This window comes from Apodemus sylvaticus, chromosome 8 (assembly GCF_947179515.1).
Source record: "Apodemus sylvaticus chromosome 8, mApoSyl1.1, whole genome shotgun sequence".
Taxonomy (NCBI): domain Eukaryota; kingdom Metazoa; phylum Chordata; class Mammalia; order Rodentia; family Muridae; genus Apodemus; species Apodemus sylvaticus.
In genome coordinates this window covers 50,118,266-50,146,041 of record NC_067479.1, presented here as the reverse complement: position 1 = coordinate 50,146,041, position 27,776 = coordinate 50,118,266, and the positions used below count along the sequence as shown (strand labels likewise).

The 27,776-nt window shown below is 43.9% G+C and overlaps 1 protein-coding gene and 1 pseudogene across 3 annotated transcripts in view; one reads left to right on the top strand and one right to left on the bottom strand.

The window, feature by feature from the left end:
* Enox1 (ecto-NOX disulfide-thiol exchanger 1) overlaps positions 1–27,776 on the top strand; it is a 567,937-nt gene that overhangs the window by 92,557 nt on the left and 447,604 nt on the right. For all 3 annotated transcript variants that reach the window (XM_052190902.1, XM_052190899.1, XM_052190900.1), the window contains exon 2: positions 22,031–22,099. The gene's annotated coding sequence lies outside the window, so the exon portion shown is untranslated. The remainder of the gene's footprint in view (positions 1–22,030; positions 22,100–27,776) is intronic.
* On the bottom strand, positions 16,990–26,591 carry LOC127690674 (40S ribosomal protein S15-like; annotated as a pseudogene).

Sequence of the window (27,776 nt, the reverse complement as noted above, 5' to 3'; positions counted from 1 at the left end):
GTCCATGGTGGTAAAACAAGAGCTTGGCAGCAGGAACAACTGAGAAACGCAAATTTTAATCATCGAGTGGGAGGCAGAAAGATAGTGGTAATGGCTTTGAAAGATCAAAGCCTACCTCCAGTGACACACATCCCCAATAAGGCCACACCTCCAAATCCTTCCCAAACAGTTCCACTAACTGGAGACTAAGTATTCAAACACATGAGCCTATGCCAGCCATTCTCATTCAAACTATCACATTTATTCATGCCTTCCTGGTTTTTGAATGTATTTTTTACTCATATTCTAAGCAGTACCAGCTGCCTATCCAGATATACTCTACTCTTTATTTCAGAAGCACGGCTATGCTACTGTTGTTCCCTAGCTCCCTGTGCAATGGGGTGTGGCCATATGTATAAAAGCTCTTTGTAAAATTCTTGTACAGCTGCTTGTGGCTCGCTTTCCTCCTTTTCTGAATGGAATGGATGCTCCTATTTAACAAGCTCCTGAAACCATTGCCCTCCTTTTCCTTATCTGAATTCTTTGAATAACTGTGTAGCAATAGATTTAAAGGCATTACTAAAGTCATGGAGTCTTGTTAATTTGCTAATATAACCTAAAACTATTGTGCTAGCTAATTTCTTGTCAAACTTGACACAAGCAAGCTAGGGTCAACCCAACAACAAAACCTCAGTTGAGACAATGCTTGCATCAGATTGTCATGTAGACAAAGTTTTCGGGAGGATTTATTGATTAATGTAGATTTGGGGGCTCAGCCTACTGTGGGCCATGGTACCCCTAGTCAGGTGATTATGGTCTGTGTAAGAGAGCAGATTGAGCAAGCCATGTAGAACAAGACAGTAAGCAGTACTACTCCACAGCTTCTGCTTCAGTTCCTGCCTCCACATTCCTACCGTGACTTCCTTTCATGATAGGCTATGATCAGGAAAGACTTGGAATTCACAGTCTTGCAATCTGCTCTCAATTTGGTGGCCAAAATAATCCTGCCCCAAGGAAAACTTTGAGAATCTTCTTATTACAATAATTATAGAACACCCAATACCACATATTTTTATACACAAACTAAATGTCTCATGTCTCTCTGAAAATCGTGAAAAATATAACTGTTACCCCAATGCCTTTTCTTTGCCCTTAGAAATAAGCTCACTCTTTACTTAACCTCTCCCTCTTCTTAGCTGTCTACCATTAGGTTTATTATATTTTGTGTTCTGTGGGTCTTCTCTAGCCTCTCTCTCATATTTTGATTATTATTGTTATTATTACTAGTTTATTTATTCCATTTTTTTTTTTTTTGGTTTTTTGAGACAGGGTTTCTCTGTGTAGCTCTGGCTGTCCTAGAACTCACTCTGCAGACCAGGCTGGCCTTGAACTCAGAAATCCATCTGCCTCTGTCTCCCAAGTGCTGGGATTAAAGGCATGTGTCACCACTGCCCGGTGTCTATTTGTTTTTTAAGACAAGGTTTCTTGTGTATCCCTGGGTGTCTTGGAACTTGGTCTATGGACCAGGCTGGCCTTGAACTCAGAGATCCACCTGCCTCTGCCTCCTGAGTGCTGGGACTAAGGACAAGTGCCACCACATCTGGCTTCTCTCTCTCATATTCTTAACTGGGAAGCCTCACACACCCTTCTAAACTGAAATGTAACTCCCACTTTGTCTAGGAGGCCCTTCCCTCCCTCTGTTCAGATTGTCTCCTCCTTCCTCTGTGCCCTTTAGCTTCCTGGTTTACTGTAGCTACTATTCTTCATTCATCTTATTATTTATCTCTTCTTCTCCCTTCCTGCCAACCATAACTTCCACAGTAACCAGAACTATGTCTGGACAGGGTCTTTCCGGGTCTCCAGTATCCATCATACTTGAAATACCACAGGTCATGGGCCTTACTATGGAGGGCATAGCTAGTCACATTTCCTGCCCCATTTGCCAAATCTTGTTAAAGTAAATCCCATTATTCAAATGACTTAAATCTAAGGAAGACAAGTCATAAATCAAGCTGGCTAGATGGGTAAATCAGATGTATAAAATAAGAAGCAAAGCAAAGTGTAGTGTGTGTGTGTGTGTGTGTGTGTGTGTGTTTGTGTGTGTGTGTAGGTATAACTATCCATGAAACTTACCCATTAAGTACCCCAACATCCTGAATATGTAGTCTTCCAGACAGTAATGCTCCCCAAGTTTAGTGGTATCAAACAATCTCCAGTCACAGAGCACAGAGGAAAAAGACCTCTTCTTTGCCATAAAGAGAGCCTTTACCCACACTTCTGTGCAGTCTTTCATTTGTTTGTTTAACAAATATTTGTTAAGTGTGATCCAGATGCTTGGAATAGAAATGTGAAGGGGAAAGGAGCGATTATATTAGTTGGAAAGCAGACACCTAAAATCTAATTATAGGACAATATAGTAAGCACTGTAATTAGCAATTTGTACAAAATACTCTGGGAGCACACAGGAGGAAGCAAATTCTGTCCTCACCTGCTTCTGGCAAGATGAAAATGGAAATGTACACACATGTTTTTGTGGCAAGCACAGGAGATGGGTAAAGGGCACCCCTGCTGTGCGTCTGTTTTTGGCTAAATAATTTCTCATAGATGGTATGTTGTTTTCCATATGAATTTGCTTTGGCAGATGGAGTAACTTATTGCTTTTGGGACAGAAGCAGCAGAATTTCTTAGACATTCTTGGATGAGTCATAAGAGAGAAGAGAGATATCGTTCTCATGATGTCATTCCTCCTTCCCAAACTTCCCAGGAGACACACAAGAGAACTCAGTTCCTGGGCATGGACCCTTTGAAACAGCTAAATGCAGATGAATCTCACTTGAATAAGCGTGGTACCATATGAGTGTGGCACAAGTCTGTAGTGGAACTTTATTAATCAGAAAAGTCGCATGGCTGAGGACTAAGCCCAAATATTTATATGGTTCAACATTGGAGCCTCCTTTTCCCTCATAAGCAAAATAACAGAAATGACCTAACTGACTTTAGAGAGACATATGTCTTATTTTAAACTTCCATTTCTTTTTTTTTTCTATTCAGCTGTGTGTGTGTACATGCCTTTGTGGTTGTGCTCACATGTGTACGTGTGGATGTACACATGCAGAACATGTGGAGGCCAGAGTGTATCTCACTGTACCCTGAACTTGCAGATTCAACTAGTCTCTGGAGCCAGCTTGCACCAGAGGTCTCCTGTTTCTGCTTCTTGAACGCTGGGATTATAAGGGAGCCACTGTCCTTCTCACTTTTTAAGTGGATTCTGGGAACTGAACTCAGATCTCCACTCTTGCAGTCCAAGTCTTTTATCTGCTGAGCCTTTCTGCAGCTCCTACTTCTTTGGTCTTTCACCTCTTTCCTCCTCCAAGAATTTAAATTTCTTGGAAGTAGCTTAATCCTGATTGAAAATTTCTTTGGATACGGATAAGACAAAATAATTGGTAGTTTGCGTTTATATCCTATCTCTGCCACTTACCTGGAGAAACTAGAGTGAACTACTAAAGTTCACTAAGCTTTGATTTCCTCAGCTTAAAACTAATCAACTATTGTATTAGTTACTTTTCTGGTCCTTGTGACACAACAGCTTAGCAAAGCTGTTAATTTGGGCTCACATTTTCACAGGAAACAGTCATGGTGGGAAGGGAATGGTGACTAGTGAATTCTGTCCACTGCAGGATCTGGAGTGCATTCTATGCAAGTCTTGGTGGGTTAGGAAGGAGAACACTCTGGATTGCAGTTTCAGGTGTGTGTGACTCTCAAAGACCAGCTAGGCACCATATCCCAAAGGCTCTACAACCTCTCCAAGAAGCTTCCAGGTAAGTTCTCAAAACATGAGCAGTAGGGGGCATTTCCCACTCAAACCATTTATCTAATGAATTCATTGCTTTTAATAGCTGAATGGTACTCCATTGTGTATATATACCATAGTTTTTGTGTCCATTCCTCTGTTGAGGGACATCTGGGTTCTTTCCAGCTTCTGGCTATTATAAATAAGGCAGCTATGAACATAGTGGAGCACATGTTTCTTAGTTTATGTTGCCTGAGACTTCATTTCTGTTATTGTTGTTGTTGCTCCTGCTGCTGGTGTGTGTGTGTGTGTGTGTGTGTGTTTAAGACAGGACTTTGTTTTGTAGTCAGTCTGTATTAAAATTCATTGTATAGCTCAGATTAAACTTGAGCTCATACAATCCTGGGATTTCAGGGATGAGCCACCGTGCTCATTTTATAATTGGAAATTTAAAAATATGTATATTTTATACATATATTTTATAATTGGGAATTTAAAAGCATTGTGTGTGTGTGTGTACATGTGTATATATGGATTTTCTAAAGGATTAGGACAACTGTCTTGGCTCTTGAGCAAGGCCTCTCTGATAGGTGATGGACCAGACCAGTGCTTGAAGAACATATCTCCCCCTCTTCAAAGTGTGCTGGAGGCAACCATGGGTGAGCTCGCTCAGAGTGAAGCTCACAATCTTAAAGTCAGGTGGAAACAGCTAGAATTATAGATGTCCGCGATGGATGTGTTAATGTGTACCCAACCACCAGCACCTTAGTAAATAACTATACATCTGCCATCACCTAGTACTTTTCTTCCAGAATTTCCTTTCGAATTAAAGCCTTCCAGAGAGTCCCAGCCAGCAGGTAGAGTGACTCATTCTCCATTATGTAAGCCATTAGCAGATTACTGCTCTGGATCTAGAAAGCCTTGCTCTAGGGGTAGCAGCAGGTGTTCAAATGACTCTCAGCCTAGTGACATTGGCTCACCTGGGCTCCCCGGAGAACCCACACTTAGCTCTTAGTTCTGACTGAGTCCTGCAGGGAGACCTCATTAGCATCACAAAGCTTCTCCCTTCCTCTGCCTTCCTGGCAGTCCACCTACCCAAGGGAGAAGGGAACTGTGGAAGAGGAGGTGATTTGCAATTACCAGGAAGTCAAACTTCTTGCAAAAAATGCAGATTGACTAGATCTGGACATCAGGAAATATGCAGAGACACAGGGTGGGAAATGTCATCTGAGTGAACTTGAAATTTGAGGCAGGCTCCTTGGCACCAATTCCTGTTTAAAGTAAACGTGGTAGAAAATGACCTTGGGGATTCTGGGAACTTGAAGAACAACATGATTTACACAATGAGGTTGGAAAGGAGAGAAATGCTTAAAGAACAGACATTTCTAAAACGCAGTACAGGGACATCCTGGATGCTGTTTCTTTGAAAACTATTTCAAAACTCAAATACTTATATATGTATTATTTAAATGTGATCATGAATTTTTGTTGTTGGGCTGTGAACAACGTATGCATTGTAATTAGGCAAAACATATCGTTTCCCCCCAACCCACTGTGACTGAATGGAGCCACGGTGCATGGAGGAGTATTGACTTATTTAGCTCTTAATCCTTTCTCTCTGAGGAGGTCATATTTGGTGTGCCAGATGCAAACCTGGGACTTCAGTTGCTTCTAAAGACTGCCTGTTCTCTGTAGGATGGCAGTCCTCAGAGGAGGTCCAGGGCCTCAATCACAGATATAATTACTATCTCCCAACGATTGCTACCGCTAGAGTGGATTAGCAGTACTAGTGGGACCGAGGATGCTGGTTTAAAGGCCGTTTTGCTCACCATTCCTGACTACTCAGAAGGTCATCAAGATTTGCTGTGCATCAGATATTTGTGTGAGAGGGGGCTTCCTGGGAATCCATTTTTAATCAGTCTTCATTTGTACACATTCTTCTTTTCCTGATTCTTTCATGTTTGTGTCCTCTATCAGGTAGAACTGGAGAAGGACTTTCTCTCTGGTCACTTTCATTTCTCAGTGTTAAGTCTCAAAGAAATCCAGGACAATGGCTCTAACATACCACAGCAGCTGCTGGCCAGTCTCTGGGCATCACCAATCACTGTTAGAGTCCGGGCTCTTCTCGGCACTTCTTACCCTGCCCCCTACCCGCAGCTTTTCCACACCCTGAGCTTCATTGCCCTTCCTGCAAATTCTCTGATTCCTATATAACTTCAGCCATGGTCGGTGGCTCCTCTTTCAGCTCTCCTCTCTTCTCTCCCCACTCTGCCTTTCCCCTCTCTGCAAGGCATCCTTCATTCGGGGCCCTTCCAGATGCCTTTGGCTCAGATCTACAATAAACCTTCTTACCCACACCTGCGAGCAGCCATGTCCTCATTTTCATTCACTCAGTAACAGAGATACAAGTCATCAAACACACACGAGTCAAGAACCCTACATTTCCTGACAGCTCTTATCAGTCATTAAAGCATCGTTTCTCAAAGAACTTCGGGCGCAAGAAGACAGCTGCATCAATAACTAGAACTTAAGATACAAAAAGATAGACATGGTCAGGTGAGAGAAATATGGTCCCTGGTAGGACTTTATGGAGTAGGTGACATTTAAGTGCCCCCCCCACACACACACACTCCCCCACCCCACTACAATCATTCAAGTTTTTGCAAGTGAGGTTGTTTCCTGCCTAGATATGCATCTTCATCATTGGCTTGAGGGTCATCTCTGGAGAGACAAAAGAAGAGCTCTTGGTCCTCAGTGTTTTGTGACAGGGTTTGATGATTAATGCAAAGTGGGAATCTCATACTTATTCATTGATTTGGTTTTGTGCCAGAAGCAAGACATTGACTGTGTTTTCTAATAGGAAGAGAAAAGTGAGATGGTCCAGTCAAAAGGTTCAATTCTGTAGAAAAGTAAAAGGTTGTCTTTGTCTAGTAGCCCTGGGTAATGATCTTTGAGGAAGTTACAGTTGGCTATTTCATCTTGGGATGAAGGGAAATCTCTCAGGAAACCAAGGGAAGTTGTTCTGTTTTGCAATCCCAATGACTTTTCCTTGGTTCTGTTGTCTTTGACTATTGGTTTTGCATCTAATTATGAAGGGCTGAACTGAACTCAAAAATAACCTGCACCATTAGTGTAGTGAGCCCAGGTGAGACCTAGTAGTCAGGGGATTCCAGAGCCTCTCTCTCTACAGCTGGGTTTTACCCATGCCTGCTTCTGTCACCAGGGAAACACAGTAGGATAGTCCCTTCTGCATTCTCCCCTTCCTTCCCACCCCAGGCTCCCCAGCTATAGATCATTCCAAGGCCACTGTAAATCTGGTGGGGCTCAGAGGTCTTCTGGCCTTGCACAGCATCCCTGAGACGAGACACCTACAAGAACTTCCAAGTTTACAGAGCAGCCAGTTATCAGAGGAAGCTCTCCCCCAAAGTGTCTGCCACTGGCATTGGCCTTGTTTGCTTATTTATTGCTAATAATTCCAAAGATGAAGGCTGAGGTACCTATTTGATTTGATGTCCCACATTCTCTCTCTGAAATTAAGTTGGTTTTACTAGCTAATAATTCTATTCTATTAAAAGTCCAGGCTTTGTTTTATAAGCATGGCAACTAGCCATTACCTGAAAAGTTCTCCACGGCCCAAAGCAGATGCCATTTCAAGTGCCAAGTTCTTTTATAATTCTTCTTGTTTTCTTTTAGAATTTTGGAAGTAGCTTAAATCTAATTGGTTCCCTCAGGATCTTAACCCCTTTTACATTTACAGAACATTTTTTTCCTATAGGCAACTGAAGAGAATGAGTTGCTGCTTCTGCTTATTATATTATTTTTTATCATCATCATCATTATTAATTATTATCATTATTAATAATTTGCTAGGAACTATAGAAGGTTGGCTGAATGCTTCAAACTTCAAGCTCCTGCTTGGGTTTCTTCCCTGGCTTCCCTCAGCAATGAAATATAGCCTGGAAGTGTCGGGCTGTCCTCTCTTTCCCTAAGTTGCTTTTTTGGTCATGGTGTTTGTCTCATGAAACTAGAACAATCTATAGTTGCAACTCCCCCAGGTAGCTGGACTGTGTCAACTTTGAAAGAAAGATCAGATCCATAATAGTAAAGGATAGAGCTGTCAGGAAAATGCACACCAAGTGTGGCTTCAATAAGCCAGCTTCAAGTATGTTCAGACTATGCAAAGCGTTCACCTATTTAGACCTAGATCATGGAGCTAAGGTATTTCTAGTGGCCCAGATTCATATGTTCCTGCTGTGTAAGCTAGTATAGGAATGTAGCCAGGGGCTCTCCCTTCATTATAGCCAGTTTGTATGTTTTATGCCTCACATGGAGAAGCAAATATACCATCCATGGTCCCAGGGAAAAGGAACAGGGAGGGTTGGAGGAAGCAGAGTTTTTTTTTTTTTGCTTATTTTTTTGCTTCCAAATGTTTGCTTTAGATTCTTATCTTTAGGGCTCTAATATAACAACAGAAAAGCAGAGCTACAGGGTCTGTTTTGCATACATGACTGAAAGGCTCTGGCTTCAGAGCTTTATTTTTCCATGTGGCACGGAAAGCTCAGCAGAAGGAAACATGCCTACACAGGCAGCCATGCACTGGTTTGCAAAGCATGCTGGGGAGGGACCTTTAGGAACCAGATATGAAGCTGACTGACCAACTCGGTGGGCTCTTGTTGGCTGCTAGGGTAGGAACAGCTTTAGCAACAATGGGAAGCTCATTTCTCCTTTGGAAGAATCATGCTTTGAAGTCTGTTTTAGGAGAGCTGTATCTTAAAATATTGAATACTTCCTGTCCTAAGCGTAGGCTGAAAGAGTGACAATGAGTTCCAAAGCTATCTTTTTTATTAAAGGTCTCCTGATGTGTGTGTGTGTGTGTATGCACATTATAATCCAAGTAGAAAGTCTGCTTATAATTGCAATCTGGTGTCCTATTATTGGGTGGGCAGTACTTGTCCAAGCATAGAAAAACTTAATTTCAGGCTTAGCCAGCAATGAAGTTAATAATAAAACATATTTATTGAATTTAAAACAGCAAGATTCTTGCTAATTCATTTAGAACTATTTCCCAACATTTTCTTCCCCAGAGAAAAATTTATGTATCTGCCAAATAGGAGAAGGTCCAGGCAGACTGATGCATTCCCCTCATCCTGCTAGAGGCTGCGCAGACCAGACAGGTCCAGCAACAGCTTGATTTGTTCCGTTGTACAAACGGTTGGACCAGGGCAGGTCTGTTTTAATTTTTTCATGGATAAAGTAAGGGAATTAGATTAGGTGAGTTCTGAGGTCTTTCTATATCTAACATCTCATTAATGCTGAACATGTAAACAGCAGGAAGATAAACACAGAGCTAGGAAAGAAGTAAGCATGGGAACCTGAAGCTAGAGGAAAGGCATTTTCTGAGAGAAGATGTTGAGTCTTCTTTCTTGCAGGTCTTCCCCAGGCTATCTTATGGTAGAGAAGCTTACAAGTCTCTCTTCTGTGCCCCTACTCTCTCGTGTCTACAGTGTTTGTTTACAATTCTCTCCCACTTTCACCTTATGGTCCTTCCCTGTTTCTAAGGTGTAGTTGGGATTTTTCAGGTTCATGCAGGAATTATTGGTGAAACCTGGAATATACTTATTTGGGTTATTTTTTATTCTATTTCCTAGGATTTGTTTTTGCTATTGTTTCAGTCTTACTAACTATGAAGATGATTTATTTTAGCTTCTCGGTTATATGTTTGTGATGAAGATAATCACAATGGTGATACTGAGGCTGAAGACTTCTCCCTAATATTCTCAGCTGTTCTTAATGTGGCGAGTCAGTTAATCCTCGTGACAATACTGTAAGAAATCTATTCTACTCATAACCATATTCCTGCAAGGACACTGATTCAGGAAGGGTAAGTAACTTGCCCAGGTGTTACACATAAGCATAGGAAAGCTAAGATTCAATCCTAGGTAACAATTCTCAAATGGCAATGGTTCTTAGACACTGGGTTTTATCATATGTCCTCTAATGCAAACATGATGTATTTTATAACCTTTGCAATTGGTGTAGCATTCAAGGAAATCATACTTTGTGTAGAATTGAATTAAAGAAGTACCACCTAATCTGAATGCTATAGTTGAACATGGCTTCCTGACTCCGGGTCTCCAGTTTCTTGGGAGAGAGACTCTCTACCCATAGCACCCTCAGCTGTGCATGCTTACGATCTGGATCTGAAGGGGCCTACTTCCTTTATGTGAATAAATTTCATCTGGCAGTTTCTAGTTTAACAAAACAAGGTTGGAGTTCAGGAGGTCCCATTGAGATTTGGTGCAAAGACTTCCTTACCATTTGCACAGAAGTACAGATGAGTTAATATGCGTGCCAAGTGGGGATTGGCAGAACAGATGGCACAGAAGGTCACTGAGAACTGTACTCAGTTATTAGAACAAAAGGAGCCTGCAATGATCTGTTTGCCTGAGTACAACTGACTTATTTTGGGATACAGGAGGCTTTTCAATTATTAAGAGCATATGACACAGGAAAGAAAGATCAATATGTTTATACTAGCTCAATATTTCTATTTTATTGGAGGGGTGTGTGTGTGTGTGTGTGTGTGTGTGTGAGAGAGAGAGAGAGAGAGAGAGAGAGAGAGAGAGAGAAGAGAGATAATTCTTTTTATCTTTGTTGCCACAGTACAAAGTTAATATCTTCCTGATGGGATCCCATTTAGTGCATATTTGTTCATTTTACTTTCTCATACCATACCTATCTGATAGTCATATTCCCAGAATTTCAACCCTCCAGAAAACACACACACACACATACACACTTTTAGCGATAATTGGGCCCAGTTGCCTTACTTAGCAGATGAAGAAATACAACCTTAAGCGAATAAGGGGCCTAACTAGGATTAGGTAAAACTCCACAAATAGGAAACAGCAATTACACAATTTGTAGATTGTTTACTCTGTCCACACACTTTGTGACTATTTTTGAGAACTGTTTTTCTTTTTTTTTCTTTTAATGAGAGGCTTCATCGAGAAGACAGACTTGGCCTAGAGGGCTTTGTGGTGCTCTTAGGAAAAGCATGTCTACCACGAGGCCGCAGCTGAGACTCACCTGGCAAATGTTCTTAGGTAATTCTTTGAAGATAGCAGTGGCAGTGGTGTGAACTTCCTTCCTGGGTCTTCCGCTTCCAGGGTAGAAGCTGTTGGCCATGGAAGGAAGTAATATAGGAGAACATAGCACAGGAATCTGGTAGCATTCGTGTGAATGAAACTAGTGATTTTTTTTTTAATTTCAAGGAGTGCTTACTTTTATTCCAGCTTCAGATCTAAGGTGATATTGATAGCCATAAATCAGAGAAGGATCTTCTTTCTTCCTGTTGTTTTAATATAGTACTCAGGTGAACAAAAGAACATCTTGAATGCTTTCAGATATAAAGAACATTGGTGCCTAAAAAAGTGAGCTTCAGTTCTCTGAGGTGTTTACACCACAGTCCTTGCCATTCCCTAGACACCTACTGTGAGTGACAGCAGATCTCTGGACCATGAACAGACACAGTTGACGCTAGTGGGGGAGGCGGGGAACTGTCGTTGTGAATCACCTTGATGCTCGGCCATTAATTTTGAAACAGTGTTTTGTATATAGGAAATGCCAGGATCAAGGGGGTTGTTTCTGCACGGGGTCATGGGAAATGTGAGAAAATGGGGGAAGATAAGCAGATTACATGAAATTCGGTCATCTAGACAGTATGTCAAGTCTAGGACTTCATTTTTATCAGGCATAGTATTCAATATCATCCTCATTGCTTATGGGGACACTTGCAATCAGGAAGTGAGGTCATTTAGCCCTGATGACAGAACTGGCAAGCAGCCAGGCCTCAGTCTAGATCTGAGATTTTTCAGCTCAGGATAGATTTTATACCTGATGCCAGCGGCCATTCATCCTCCAGTTGACAGAGTGTACGGAGTCATTACTTTTCCCATGGGCATGACAAAACACCAACAAAGGCAAGGAAGAAGAGTTTGTTTTGGCTCAAGTTTGAGGGTACGGCTAATCATCTTAGCAGAAATCCTGTTTTATTGCCTCCTCAGTTCTGAATGAGAGAAATGCAGATGAGTGAAAGTCATAGGATGGATTCTCCAAAATGGTGACGGGATTATGCCATGCAATACCTACAGCGAGTTGACAAAGATCTGAAGCCAAAAAGCATTTCACGTACCTACCCACTAAATATCCTAGCTTAGTGATGGCGCTCCTCAGTGGATGAGCTTTTCACTCTGGCGGTCTCCTCCCTGGTTGGGAGCCATGATGTTCAACCGATGCTCTACCCATACATTACTAGCCCCATAGGACATCAAAATGCACTCAACATTCAGATGCAACAATGTATATTATTTGACACCATCATAAAGTGAACAACTATACAACGAAAGATCATCTATTTACAAAGCAAGAACAAAACAGGTGAACGGTGCACCCAGGAACGCACAGACCCTCAAAAGGATCATGGTTTTGAATGCAGTTTCTTCCCTCCATGGGGCACTGTATAATTTGTGCACAGGGATTCTCTTTGTCTCTATGTGTATCTAATAGTACTTGTGCCTGATCTAATAGAATGGAAAGATGAAGGAGGGAAACAGTGCTTTAAAGGCAAGAGAGTTAGTTAGTGTTTGTGGCTTTACAGATGCTTCACACTAGGTACTCGTGGCTTCACAGTATCATGTGTCGTGGAGAGATAACGGGACATTCAATGTGTGCTCCAACTGAAGGGAAGAGAGAGAGTGCTAGAGGGTGGTGGCTTTCATTGTAAAGGGTGAGAGGAGTAAACATTTTCCCTATTTATGACCACGCAGCTCTTTCCACTGCCAGTTGATGGTGACTTTGCACCCTGAATCCTTTTGTTCACAACAAAACCCTGAAGTCACTTTGAGACACCCATGGCGGTCATCCACTTCCATCGCAGATCCTCCTTTTTTTGGTATCTGCTCTGCTTTCTTTCCACCATTCCTGTTCGCGTGCTTGTTTGCTCTCCAGGTCTCTCGGCCACACCCTCTCTGACCTTGCTCTAATACTTCCCAAGGATCAGGCTCTGTAGGTCAGGCTGGTCTGGGTTAGTTCCAGTTAACCCTCTCACCAGCACTGCCTTTGCTGGTCTACTACTCTACTGAAGGAAGAAAGAACGACTTAATGTTGGAAGAAGGTAGGATTAGAAACACTATGTGCCCAAGAAGTGCAGCAGTTTCTACAGGGCAGAATACAGGGAAATAATGACCTGGATACAGACTCTTGGCTTGAAACCCTAAGAGCAGTTTCAGAGGGTTGGCCACCTGATGGTTTCTCTCATGTCAAGGCAAACACCGAGTCTCATAAAAGCTTTCGGTTAAGACCATCGGTGATAGAGGAGATTGAATAACTCTTCTCATTTACATCAGTGTTCCATGTTTAGCCCTGAAGAATGACTTTTCTAATCTAGACTAGAGGTCAGTGTGTAACTGGCTAGGCTTTTCACATTCCTGTCCCCTGGGTCCTCTTCTTGGAATCTTCTCAGTCCAGTTCTTGTGGGAACCAGTATCTGTTGTTGTCCTTCCATGGGGCTGTGATTATAATGAGGAGTTAACTGGAAAATATGGGCGAAAGTTGCAGAGAGAATCTTACAAATCAACAGGAAAACAAACAACCCCCCATACAGAGGGACAAAATATATGACTCACAGGGCAGAGGTACACATCCCCTCCGCGTTTCCTTCACAATGCCACAAGGTAGGCGTCCTCAGAGCTTCTGAGGAACACCTGGCAGGTGAGAGATGCAAGGTTTTATTTAAAACCTGTCCATGTGTGTAGACAAGACAGTAGACTCTCCAGGCTCCCCAGGCCTACCCCCTTCCCCAATGTTTGCTTTCTTTAAAATGAACGGAGCAAGCCTACACTATTAGCGTGTTCCAAGTTAAATTTGTCTTTCCTATAAATATGACAGAGACCTTTGTTCTTTTCCTACAATCTGTTCAAGTGGTTTTGGTTTTGGTTTTGATTTCTGAGACAAGGTCTATATGTGTAGCCCTGCTGTCTCAAACCTCACCATGTAGGGCAGCCTGGCCTGGCCTGGCACTCTCAGATCGGCTCCTGTCCATCTCCCAGATGCTGGGATTAAAGGTTTGTGCCGCAATGCCCAGCTTGTGTTCAGTGTGTTTTCTCCTCTGTCTCTCTGTCTCTCTCTCAGTCTGTCTCTCTCTCTCTGTCTCTGTCTCTCTCTCTGTCTGTCTGTCTGTCTCTGTCTCTCTCTGTGGTGTGTGTGTGTGTGTGTGTGTGTGTGTAAGCTTCAGAAATTCACTTTTCCTTTTGAGACAGTCTCTCAGAGGCCTGGAACTCACCAAGTAGACTGACTGGTTGGCCACTGAACTCCGAGCATTACTCAGAGCTCTAATTCCCAGATACCAAGTGCATGCCAACACACCAGCCTTTCCACTCGGGCTCAGGGGATCCCCGGCAACAAAGGAAGTGTTTTAATGACTGCACCATCTTCCCAATCCTGTTTTTATATCTCTTTCTGAGACAGAGTCTTGCCATGTAGCCCTGGCTTGACTGGAACTCTCAATGAGGACCAAGCTTGCCTGGAATTCGGGGCGATCCCCCTGCCTCAGCTTCCACAGTGCTTCCATGAAAGGAGTGAGCTAATAGCACAGGCTTGTTCAGTTCTTCTAGTGTTCTCTGAGAAAATAATTGCTAAGAGTTCCAGGTGAGGGTGTGTATTCAGATCCCATGAGGCCACTGACTCCCGGTGTGTGTCCTTCTCCACGTGGATTTCCCATCCACGCGGTCCCCAGGAGCACTTTGCATGACCATGAGCAGTAGGGACCTGTTGTTGATAATTAAAATGTCTATTTAGAAATCTGTGTCACACTGTACCTTAATATTTGAGTTTTCTCTCCGTGAGGCTGGCTTTGGTGTTAATGATTTTTTCATTTTTCTCAACCACATTTTATGGATTATTTAACTGGCATCTGTGGCAGGCTGAGACAAAGGACAGTGGCAGAGGAAGGTGGCAGCGCCGCCCTCCCCAGCCCTCACCTCCTGCTGGAATGTCCTCACACCAGCAGCAGTGCCTGCAGGGCACCCTGAAAGAAATGCAGAGGTGTGTGGTGCACACACAGTGTGCTTGGTGAGGAAGCCAGGCCTTTGCCCTCTGACTGCCTGTGAGACCTCAGCAAGACTCTTCTCTTTCACCTCAGCCTCTCCAAGTCCCCAGAGACCGCGAGGAAGACAGCAGTCCTTTCTCTCTACTCCTCGGAAAGCTGGGGAAATTATTTACAGTTTCCTTTGAATTATGTGTGGGGCTGCATTTCTTTAATTTCAGCACTTGGGAGGCAGAGGCAGGTGGATCCCTGAGTTCGAGGCCAGTATGGTCTAGGGAGGGAGTTAGCCAGGGCTACACAGAGAAACCTCGCCTAGAAAAGCTAAGAACAAAACAAGACAAAAACCACAAAATCACTATATTGAAATTATGTACATATGATCTTAATATATGTGTATATGTACATATGTATGTATATACACTATATATGTGTATATGTATGTACACACACACACACACACACACCAAGGAAGTGTGCTAGTTAGTTTTTGTCATCGTGACACAAGCTAGGGCCATCTGGGAAGAGGGATCTTTAGTCTAGAATACGTCTCCTTCACGCTGGTTATTGCTCGCTCAGTGTGTGAGGGTGTGTCCCTTTGTGGGCAGGGCCACCCCTCAGCAGGTCCTGTGTTACAGAGCGACTTTTGGCAACTGGTCACTGTCACATAGCTTACGTAGTCTTCTGCACTGATTTCTTTTGGTTGTGAGTATGAATTCAGCCTCTTTAAATGACCTTCAGAATTCTGCTGTGGTTTTCTTTTCTCCCCCCGCTTGGCTTGACTTTAAATTTACATTGTATTCAGCTAACATCTCTGGTCTCGACCCTATGTTGTGTCTTCTACGTACCACCTACTGCCCTTGGATGTTCTCGCCTCCTTTGTTACCTGGCTTTCCCACCAGGGATCTGTTCTAGTTCTCACCATAACTAAAACAGTGCTTCTGCATAGTAGGTGCTCAGGGCTGTAAAAGCTGCACGCAGTGTGACCTGAGCATTAATTCCCTTTGGCTCTCGTCTTCTCTCCTGCTTGGTTTTAAAGGTGACAAACTCTTTTATTCATTTTGCTCCAGATTTCCCGGATTTTGTTCAGGGGATGAAGCAGAAATTCATGTTAAGTCACCGAGTCTGGGAATTATTTCTTGTTCACCTTTGGCTTCTGAAGCTCCGTGGGTTGTCCTCTGAATTTAATGGGCCCCAGGTGAAAGGCAGTTTGACGCTTCGGTGGGAATCAGTCACACGGCGGCGAGAGAGAAAGAAGGCAGCAGAACATGATGAAGGGAAAGTAGCAGAAAAGTATGTTCTAACATTTATTGAGTCTCGCATTGTATTCAACACTGTGTATAATATAAAAAGTGAATTAGGGGACAAATCTGATATAAAATGGGCGAGCACACACAGCACACAGCACCACAGGGATGAGGGCTTTTCTATGGATGTTCGACTCATTTACCAAACTGTCGTTGTCTGATCAAAATACAGGCTTGTTCTGGAGAGAAATAATACAGTCGCTGTTTGTGGCTCAGTGGTGCCCCTGGGGGCACAGAAAGGCCTGCAATTTCATTATTGGTTTTGTAAGTAACTTTCTTTAATGCTAACAGACTTTCTGGGAAGGCCAAAGCAAGTGAAGCTGAGTTAATGTTCTCATTAAAATGTTAAAGAGGCCTTCTTCATGAACGACTGGAGCTGGACTTGCCTTATCCTTGTAAACTATGAAAATGTGTGCTGCTCTCTTACAGAGGGGTCCCCTGGGTCCTCTGTCACCAAAAGCTTTGCTTAAGCAGGGCTTGGAGGCTCTTGGGCATGGAGGAGCTGATTCCCCTGGACCGGACTTGGTACTAGGAGATACTGGTGATGGAGGTGTTTCCCCCGGCACTTTATTCTCTTCCAGTAGAACCTGCTTAAATTGGGATGAGGGCGGAAGACGTCTAGAGATGCTGAAGGACTGACGGACAGATCTTCCTGACTCTCTGCAGCACCTCTCAGCATCGAGGTTTAAACATCGAGGTTAGGACTTCGTAGACAATGAGTGTAGATGCCAGGCATACTGCAGATTTTATTTCCGGAAGAAAAAAAACCAGTGTTTCCCAGAGTGTTTATTGGTCGGAGTCTTTAGTAGTCAGAGCTTCTTGAGGGGAGGAGCAGGGAGGAGCCGGTGGTGGAGATGTCTGTCGCCCAGGCAGCAGCCGATCATCTCTGCTTTGATTTCCACCTGGTTGAAGGTCTCGCTGTTGTTCGTACCCGCCACGCTGCCTACCATCTCCGGCAGGATTATCATGTCCCTCGGGTACGTCTTTGCCACCTAGGGCTTTTCCATGGGCAGGGCCTCCTTCGTGGCCTCTCTTGGCACTTGAGTGCTTCTTCCTCCGCAGGCCATGGTTCCTGCGCAGCCTCTGTCTCAAGCTGTAGAACTGCATCATCACCTGCTTGTAAGACACGCCCAGCAGTTGGTCCAGGACCACACTGCGATAGGTGAACTTGCAGAAGTTCCGCATCTTCTTTTCCTCCGCTTCAGCCGTCCTGGCGGGTGCTCGAGGAAACTGTTTTATAATGATATCTATATAAGACTAAAATTGTAGAATGGTGTTTTATATTTTTTTTTAGGATTTATTTATTTATTATATGTAAGTACACTGTAGCTATCCTCAGAAACAACAGAAGAGGGAGTCAGATCTCATTACGGATGGTGGTGAGCCACCATGTGGTTGCCGGGATTTGAACTCAGGACCTTTGGAAGAGCAGACGGTGCTTTTAACCACTGAGCTATCTCTCCAGCCTGTAGAATGGTGTTTTACATACACTACTAGAAAACACAAAATGAAATTTAAGGAGAATCAGTTCAGACATCCCACTTTTGCTCTAAATCCATGCTGTTAGAAAGCGTCACCCGTTTGATAATTACGAATGTGGGTCTCGTGGTTTGCACCTGCGATGGTAAATGTAGTTTCTAGGGAACAGTCTAGAGTAGCAATGGAGGAGACAAGTCCAGCCTAGGTTCGTGGCTGATGTTCCCCCAAACAAAAGACACAAAAGAAAGAAATACATTTTTTTTTTTAAATTTGTATGTCATAGTGGAGACTTCATACAACAACGACCTAAAACAGTTCTTAAGCGGGTGGGTTTTCATGTTCCCTGTTAAAGAAGTGGGTAGTTGTGGCAAAAGTAACGTTGGGCAAAGGAGTGTGATCTCCTGGCAATCAGTGGCAGGAGGTGTACACCCACATAAGCGGCTCAGAGGACACACCCAAAGTCTTCTTGGTGCCCCATTTCTCTGGTTCCTTTCATTTGCATGCAAAGGGTTTGCTTCTCATGTGAGGGTCTCCTGTTCTGCTTCAATAGGTCAGAAAATCCCAAGTTCTAGTGACCAGATTCGGATAAGAAGGGCAGGAGGGATGATGGCAGAGACCTTCCTGCCCCCACTGTTTTCTCAAATGCAGTCAATGTGTTTGGGGGGGGGGGACCTGTGCCCTCAACCTATTAATTGTAAATACAACTGGTGAGCTTTAAATATTAAATTGCACCTAGGTGAGACTTGTGTTGAAATGTGTGTGTCCTAGGAGCTTCCAAAGCATTTTCTTTTTTTTTAAAAAAATGAACTTATTGTCCATGTGAGTACTGGGCATTTGTAAACCGGTGTGAGAGCCAGAGACATTGTGGGTTATGACAGATGATCCCAGAGGGTGGTTGGCTCTCAGCTTCTGCATTGCTTTGGTGTAGGGGTTCTATGCTTCCAGCCCAGTAATGATGTGGATGTTAGCATTAAGAAGAACCTCCAACAATTGCTGTGAAACACCGATGCTGCAAAATGAGAAACATGCTTTTAATTACAAAGCAATTCAGAGTACCATGTGCCAAACTTGGAGGTTGGGTTCTTTGACTCTTGGTTGATTGACAGGAAGTATGTCTTGCGATCACTGGGGTTCTGCTCGCCTGGCCCCTGCATTCAGAGTGTGATCTCTCACAGTGCTGTCTGGCATGGCTCCCTTGTTACATACTTATTATCCACATCTCCTCTGGTTAGCCAGAGTAGGGCTAACGGCATCCAAAGTAGGGCATCTAGTCGTCGATGTGGTCTGTGGAGCAAGTGCATTCTGAAGAGTTTTCTCTGTTGATTAGAAAATGCCTGTGTGTGGTGTTCAGTGTGTGGTTATCCCCCAGCCCCCTTTGAAGAAATGTAGCTGTGTGACGAGGAAATCATCATGGAAACTTACAGGATTTAGTAATGTACCACAGGATGTTGTATTATTGGATAACGTTTGTCTGCTTTTTAGATTTTTTTCCCATTTTCACATTTGTCGTTTGAATGTTCCCTGTCACATTTACCTGCTTAATGACCCCACCCAAAGCAATATTTCCCACTCTAGTGCAAGTTCTATGCCTGATCCTATATTGTGTTTATTTTTATTTTTTTTTTAGATGAGAGAGCCAAAAACCCAAGGGAGTTTTCCAAGACCATCAGGGTGAATTAATATTTTCCTCAACTAGGCTACCTTGAAATTTATGCTGACCAGTGTGTTGACTGCTTGGTTTCTAACCCATTTATCATTGGATATTTAGAGATCATACATAACCCGTGCCTGGGGTATGTGCTGTGTCCAGGGACTGAGATACAAAAGGTCAGCAAACCAGATTTTGTCTGAGTTTTACTGATAGTTCATGGGTTGAATATAAAAGTATGAACTACTTAAAGAAAACCAAAATTGCTTCTTAGCAGTTTAAAGACTACATGTGAGACTGCCCAGTCGCAGCCTGTGCTATGGACTTCTCGTTAAGTGCACTTGATATGAGATGTAGTGCCAGGCATTTCTGTATCACATACAACCTTTGTCTATTTATTAAGCTGTACCTTGCAAGGCTTCCTGGTGAGTTCTTGTGTGCTCCATTGTGCCTTTATCAAGCAGCACTTCTTGAGTTCCTGCCAGGGTCATCAGGCTCCCTTGTACAGGGGATGGGGCAAGCGTCCCTCATCCCAGGAGAGTCTGGGGCCTACCCAAAGAGAGATGAGATAAAAGACAGGATTGCTTTCATGGTGCACGTAGGCAAAGGCAGAGAGTCACTGAAACCCTTTGCTTAATATATGTTACCTTCTTCCTGCTTTTAAGCACAATAGCTAACTATTCTAGATTTGTCCCATAGTTTTAAATGCCAAGAAAATGCTAAGCTGTCGCATTTTTCTAAAGTCTCCCTGGCCCAACTGTTGACCTGGCACTGGTTAGGAGGATCTGAGAAGTCCAGGTATTATGGTTGACACAATAGAAGAGGCCAGCATTGTCCTTGTCGCTGCTGGGCTCTGTGTTCTGCTGGGCCGGCTGCCTGCTAATAACAGAGACTCAGCTCTGTGAGAGGCAAAGAGGCATAGAAGAACGGAACAAAAAAATCAGGGAGAGCAGGAGAAAAGGAGAAAGTGGAAAGGAGGCACAAAGGATGTCTGATGTTCCTACTTTCTCCCTCCCTGTTCACAGAAGAGACATGGTAACCAAGCAGCCAATTGAATGGGGGTAAAGGGAGACCAAGGCAGGGACAGGGGGGCAGCTGGAGGTGGGAAGGGAACCAGAGAAGCCACAAGAATAAGTGAGGGGGAGGGAGAGATAAGAATTATTTAAATGCAGGAAGCAGAGATGGGCACAGAGAGGGGGGTACACGCTTTGGTCAGACTGAGAGCCCTCAATTGCTCCCAGTGGTGCATCTAGCAAATAGCCAGTGTCCCTTGCGGAGGACATTTTCCTGACTTTTGTATTAACTTTAATGCGATTCCCTTTATGGCTCCTGTATGACTGGTTGAGGTTTCGCTGACACTCTCTGTGATCAAATGGCACGGAGGCACAGTTCTGTTCTCCCTTGCCGGGTGCTGCAGACTTCTGAGTCGGTGCTTCCTGCATTTGATGTTTGTGATTCCTCCTTGTCTACTGGTAGGGGAGTTAAAAGGGGGGAAAAGCATACCCCAGGGCTGCCACGGGTATGGCTCATGCATACAGATATTCAAAGAAGCTGAAAGAAACAGAATATCACAGTCCAACATTTTCTCCAAGGAAGGTAGTTGACTCTTTCCTTTCTGGTTTGGTTACATGTCCCGATGCCACCATACATTGTCCCTTCTGGAGGATCTAACTTTTGTTATAGGATCTACTGCAGCATGCCTTCCACACAGCCGACACTGGGCAAGGCACTTTTCCAGTCAACAATGCATTCCTTCCTGCTAGAACAACCATGCCACTTTATAGTTTTTCTGTTTTCCATCTTTTGACTCTTTGGATGCCATTGTTTATAGTCCAACAGCTTTGATGCTGCTCACACTTAATCTGTGTGTCCTGGGAAAGGAAGGGGGCTTAGGCAGCAGCAAAAGGTTTTGGAGGGGTTAGGAAGTTATTTGTCCTCAGATTTATACACTTCCCTGTAATGAAATTGTTTGCTTCGAATCTGGGACACTCCATACTGTGGTCCAAGGAACCACAAGCATGATGTTTGAGGGAGTTTAGAACCAAGCTTCTCAGATTTCAGTGTGCTTGGGGACCTTCCAAAGGCCTCATGAAACTGCAGATCTTAGCGCTGTGTGTCTCTCAGGGGGCCCCTTCCAGGCTGATGTTACTGCGTGCAGACCATGCTCAGAAAAAGAGGGCTTTGAAACCCTTTCTGGGAAATTGAGTTTTAGTCCCTATCTATCTATCTATCTCTCCATCTATCATCTATCATCTATCTATCTATCTATCTATCTATCTATCTATCTATCTATCTATCTATCTATCTATCCATCCATCTTTCTTATCTACAGGTAGGAATCATCATCATTATCATTATTATTATTATTATTAATTATCTGCCTCACCCAGTTTAGGTCCTACTGATACCCTGGCCCTAATACCAGACTCAATGTGGCAAACTTTAACCACAAGGGCTACTTTAAGGCAGAAATATTCTGAGAAAGATTGACAGCTTACAGGCTATGTTTACGGTGAACCCTTCGCAGATATTGATTGTTCCCAGGTTAGCACAGCGCAGAGCCGTTCCGCACGGGCATTGAGTTGGAATGGACCAGGGATAGAAAGGGCAACATTCAGCTCAAATTCCTCATGAGAAACCTTGCATCTGCTTACACATGTTCAGTCAGCTTGGAAATTGAAGTTTGAAGTCTCGTGTCTAACAAGATGGCCTTTGTTTTACAGGTCCTTGACAGCCAGCATGATAATGTATTGACACAACAAGAGGAAGAGAGTGAGACTCACAGCACTCAGGTAAAGGCCTGGTCTGTGGGGCACAAACGATGAGCAGGACTTATGTCAGGATGTCACTGTTTCGGAACTGACTTAATCCCACGGCTGTATGTCTTTCTCTTAGGAGTATGTTGCACAGTGGTGTTTCTTTCAGGGGTCAGTGATATACCTGACTCACAGGGCGAATCTGTAGGAGGAGGCACTGCAAACCAAACGTGCTGAAACACCATAGCCATGGGAGACCATGGACCATTTTCTACGGAGTAAATGTAGAATTTTTGCGATTCTCCCTCCTTTTTACTTTATCAGAAATCTATCTTTTCAGCATTAATGTAAATATGTAAATACTAAAGACTTCAAATTAAGTTCTTTGCCTCATTATCTGAAGTTGTACTTCTTAATTTCCTTTGACTTTTTTTTTTTTTTTTTTTTTTTTTTTTTTTTTTTTTTTTTAAGGCATGCCTCACAACTTTGATTTGCCCAAACAGGACACTAAGATTAGTTTTCCATTAACTTTGGCTTGCCTTCTTTTCTTTCTAATCATCTTTTCAGAGGATTAAACGTCCCCTCTGGAGACAGACCATCTCTTTCTCATATGGCCTTTGCAACTCCAACGTAGATATAGAGATCTGGTTAACTGAACCGAGGCACCAGTTAGAAACGACCCCCATTTGGAGCCCTACTGACCATGGCTGTTTTGGTTGCTGGGTTTGTTCTTTGGTAATTTAATCTGTATCATTCATTGTCTCAGATCTTGATGCTATGTCCACAATCAAGGTGTGCTCAGGGTTTCTTTTGGTATTGTGAGGAAGAGTAGGTTCCTCCTGGAGATTCCAGTGTGTCAGGCATTTCTTGGAGTATAGATGGCACCTTCTGCCCACTTCTTTCCCTACCATATTCCTTCTGTGCCTGCCTGGCTGTCTCGGGGTGATTCTAATGGCCCACTCTTAAGCTCATGTTCATTAGGGGATGCAGAAATAAATTCAGGGTCTTTTCTACCTGGTGTAGCTCCCAAATAAAGATGCGGGGACCTTAAGCTTTAGGACTATAGGTGGGCAGATATTCTAACCCTCATCTATCCCAACCCTCTATGGCTGCCTACTACCCAGACATGTGGCCCTTTATCTGTCATCTAAGTCTTTCTGTGGCACTGCTCCCTCAGTGGGCTCACAGCGGCAATTCCCCCTGGCAACCTCCTCATGACGACTAACAGAGCACCCTCACCGTGATCTCTTCTCCCTCTGGTTGCACACCAGGGACCCCCCTCTCACTAGGACTGGAAGTCCTGCCTCCTCTTTCCTCTGCCAAACTATTGGCTGATCAGCTCTTTATTAACCAATCAGAGGTGATGGAAAACAATTCTTACACAACAGACAGAAGATGCAGGCCAATGTCAATATCCGGATTGCAACTAGATCTCTGGTCACGGTAATCAGTGTCTGAATACACAGTGCACAAAACTGTCCCGACAAACAGCGCCACTTCTAAGGCAAGTTACATTCATATGTGTGGGACCTCTAATTGTTTTAGAGGGACACAATTCAACTTCTGTACTGTTCAAGGGGTACTTCTCTTGGTATTCCCAAACAAGTTTAATACTATGATTGCCGCTTACTATTTCTGGAAGGAGTGAAAGACCACATTGATCATAACCAAACTGAATCAGGAAGAGCAAAGTGCACTTGTACAAGAGGTCTGCAGGCTTCATACCCACTGTCTTAGTCAGGGTTTCTATTCCTACACAAACATCATGACCAAGAAGCAAGTTGGGGAGGAAAGGGTTTATTCAGCTTACAGTTCTGCATTGCTGTTTATCACAAAAGGAAGTCAGGACTGGAACTCAAGCAGGTCAGGAAGCAGGAGCTGATGCAGAAACCATGGAGGGATATTCCTTACTGTTTTGCTTCCCCTGGCTTGCTCAGCCTGCTCTCTTATAGAAGCCAAGAGCACCAGCCCAGAGATGGTACCACCCACAAGGGGCCCTCCTGCCTTGATCACTAATTGAGAAAATGCCCCACAGCTGGATCTCATGGAGGCACTTCCCCAATTGAAGCTCCTTTCTCTGTGATAACTCTAGCCTGTGTCAAGTTAACACACAAAACCAGCCAGTACAATTGACCCCTTGTCAACTTGACACACAAACACATCACTATTAAGCCTCAACCCTTACTTTCTTATTCATCCCCAAGATCTAAATAACTTTAAAAGTCCCACAGTCTTTACATATTAAAAGTTCAATCCCTTTAAAATGTCCAATATCTTTTAAAATTCAAAGTCTTTTAAAAATCCAAAGTTCTCTTAACTATGGGCTCCACTAAAATACTTTCTTCCATCCAGAGGGAAAAATATCAGGGCACAATCCAAAGCAAAACTCAAACTCCAATGGTTCAATGTCTGGGATCCAACTCATGACCTTCTGGGCTCCTCCAAGGGCTTGGGTCACTTCTCTAGCTCTGCCCTTTGTAGCACACAACTTGTCTTCTAGGCTCCAGCTGCCTGTACTCCACTGTTGCTGCTGTTTTTGGTGGTCATTGCATGGTACTGGCATCTCCAAAACAGTGTTATCTTCCACTGTAATTAGGCTTCACCAATAGCCTCTCATAGACTCTCTTCATGATGACAAGCCTCTGCTCCTATGCATGACCCCTTCAAGTCCTGGGCCATCAATTGCAACTGAGGCTGCACCTTCACCAATGGCCTTCCGTGGCCTCTCACTGTGCCAAGAGCCTCAGCTGCTCATCATGACCCCTTCATGCCTTCAAAACCAGAACCATCTGGGTGACTCTTATACAGTACCAAGTCCAGCCACAGCACAAAATACAACTGTGGCTATCTCTGGAGCACAGCCTCTGTGCTCTCAGAAAACACTTCCCAGAAGATTTCATCTCAGTAATGCTGGTCTCTTCTTAATCACCGCTAATTTCTTAGCTCCAGCTAACCATCATCAATAGTCCCAGTAACACAAAGGTTTGCTTTAGTGGTTCTGGTATTTTGTTAATCACAGCTGATTCTTCAGCCCCAGCTAACCAAAACCACAGAATATTCACAATCGAAACATGGCCCTGATAAGAGTCTTTAATCTTCCCTCTGAAATTTCACAAGTCAGGCCACTGTCTTCTGCAATGTTCTCAACATTATCTTCCAAGCTCCCACAGAACATTCCACAGCGCTCTTAACACCGAATGGATCATCTAGCCCAAAGTTCCAAAGTCCTTCCACAATCCTCCTCAAAACATGGTCAGGTTGTCACAGGAATACTCCATTACACTGGTACCAATTTGTCTTAGTCGGGGTTTCTACTCCTGCACAAACATCATGACCAAGAAGCAAGTTGGGGAGGAAAGGGTTTATTCAGCATACAGTTCTGCAATGGTGTTTATCACAAAAGGAAGTCAGGACTGGAACTCAAGCAGGTCAGGAAGCAGGAGCTGATGCAGAGGCCATGGAGGGATGTTCCTTACTGTCTTGCTTCCCCTGGCTTGCTCAGCCTGCTCTCTTATAGAACCCAAGACTACCAGCTCAGAGATGGCACCACCAACAAGGGGCCCTCCCCCCTTGATCACCAACTGAGAAAATGTCCCACAGCTGGATCTCATGGAGGCACTGCCCCAACTGAAGCTCCTTTCTCTGTGATAACTCCAGCCTGTGTCAAGTTGACAAACAAAACCAGCCAGTACACCCACTCTTATCTAAGGCGAACTCTGTTAAACAACCCAACAATCCAACAAGATGCCTGTTGGAAAAAGTTACATAGAAAGTGAGTTTTACGATGCACGTCTAGATCCTGGCATGAGTGGTCCTTGCTTCTCTGCTGGCATCCAGGCTGTGCCATCATTTGCATACTCCCTCCACCAGCCCCTCAAGGTATCTTTGCAGTCAATCCAGTGCAGTTTAAATCATAGCTGGGCTGTTCTTCCTTCGCAGATGTTTCACTTTGCACTCATTAAGTCTAATGTGCTGTTTCCCAGCTCTAATCCATAAACACTATCCTGAAGTGGAGCTGCCCTCACAGCATCTTCTCCCATTTCTATGCTTCTTCAGCTCAAATTATGAGAAGTCACCCTTTAGGCATTCAGATACGGGCATTGGTCAGACATTAAGACACTGATCCTCTGGTAGAAAGTACTGGCTTTGTTTATTCTTAGGGCTGTTTGTTTGTGAAATCTTCACATCCTCTTAGCTCAGTCTACTGCCCAAGTCTACTGGTGTAGAAAAACATTAACTACAAGAACTAAGAGGAAGCCTCCTACCGAGAAGAGTGAAAGACTGGGGGCAGAGTTTTCTCTCTGGAATAGTGGACAGGTTGGGAGACCTGTGAGTTCCCTTATGCTCAGCATGAGTGCTGTATGGAGCTGTTTTAAGATGGTAGGCCATATCCAGATATGAAAGGTTGGATCCAGGCTCAGGGTTCCTGAGTGCCTACCCTGCAGGTCCATTGGAACCCCTTCTGTGCAGGCATTGCCAGCCCACAGGAGTTTCCACATTCCTCGGCATGAGGATGAATTCGTCCCATGGTGGAGTTGAGAACCTCAGTTCCAACAGAATTGGATTTCTAAGCTGGTGGCAGGCAGCGCGGTGTGAAGTGCATGTTAGCCTCTTCCCTACCAAAGTTTGTCTTTAGGAAGTTGGTAAATCATACGGCAGTTATTTATGGCGCATGTGATATGTGCAGGCATGGTCCCACCAAACGACACCGAGGAATGCGCAGCTGTGCTTTCCTCAAGACTTTGCTGCAGCTGATTTAAGGGCTCCATAGCTTTCCGTGTGCGCTTACTTCCCTTGGGTTGAAATGTCTAGAGTGCTTCCTTAAAGTGAAAACAGTCAAATGCTTTAGTCCCGCAATGATGGGTGATAGTGGGATTGCCCAGTGTGACTGGGTGCAGGGCCCGGTGAGCAGTTACATGCTGGTTATTAAACTCTGCTGAGCTGGGTGGTGAAGGACCACACTGTGCACCTCTGGAGCAGCAATGTTCTAGTAGTTCTCCTTTCAATAACTAAGCCATTTCCTGTGGACCTTGGCACTGCTCTGTTATGGAATTCAGCCCGGCAGCAAAACTCCAGGCCCCTCTAGCATTTAAACCCCAGGTATCTTGGCTGCCCAGTCTTTTCTCTCCTAGTGTTTGGCATCCTTCAGTCTCCCTGATCTAAGATTCAAGAACATGAACATAGGACTTTAATGGGATACTAATATTTGTTGATAGCTCAGATTTTTAAAACAGAGGTTTTATATATATATATAATTTACTTAGTTAATGGTTAATTTGGTGGAGTTTAAAACACGAACCTCTTAACGGCTACTTATTGTTTTACAGGAAGTATCCCAATTTAAACAGGTGTTTTGTTTTGGAGGTAGGATCTCACAGGCAGCCCTGGCCAGTCTGGCACTTGCTGCGTAGGTCAGGCTGGCCTCGAACTCAGAGAGAACAAGTGCTTTGGCTTCCCAACTTCTGACATTCAAGGACTGTGCTAGCATGTCAGGCACAAATCATGTTTTGAGTTAAGTTTTTATCAAAGCTATTTATGAAAATGTTTGCACATAAATAAGTGAAAACTGGGAACCTAAGTACGTGCTTTCTGTGGGTTCCTCTCTCCCCGGGAAGAAGAGCGGAGGGCTTCGCGACGGGAGGTCAGGAAGCTGAGTTCCGCAGTCTCCTCCGTCTCTTGCTGTTTCTTGCATGGAGCTAGCACAAGGGTTTGT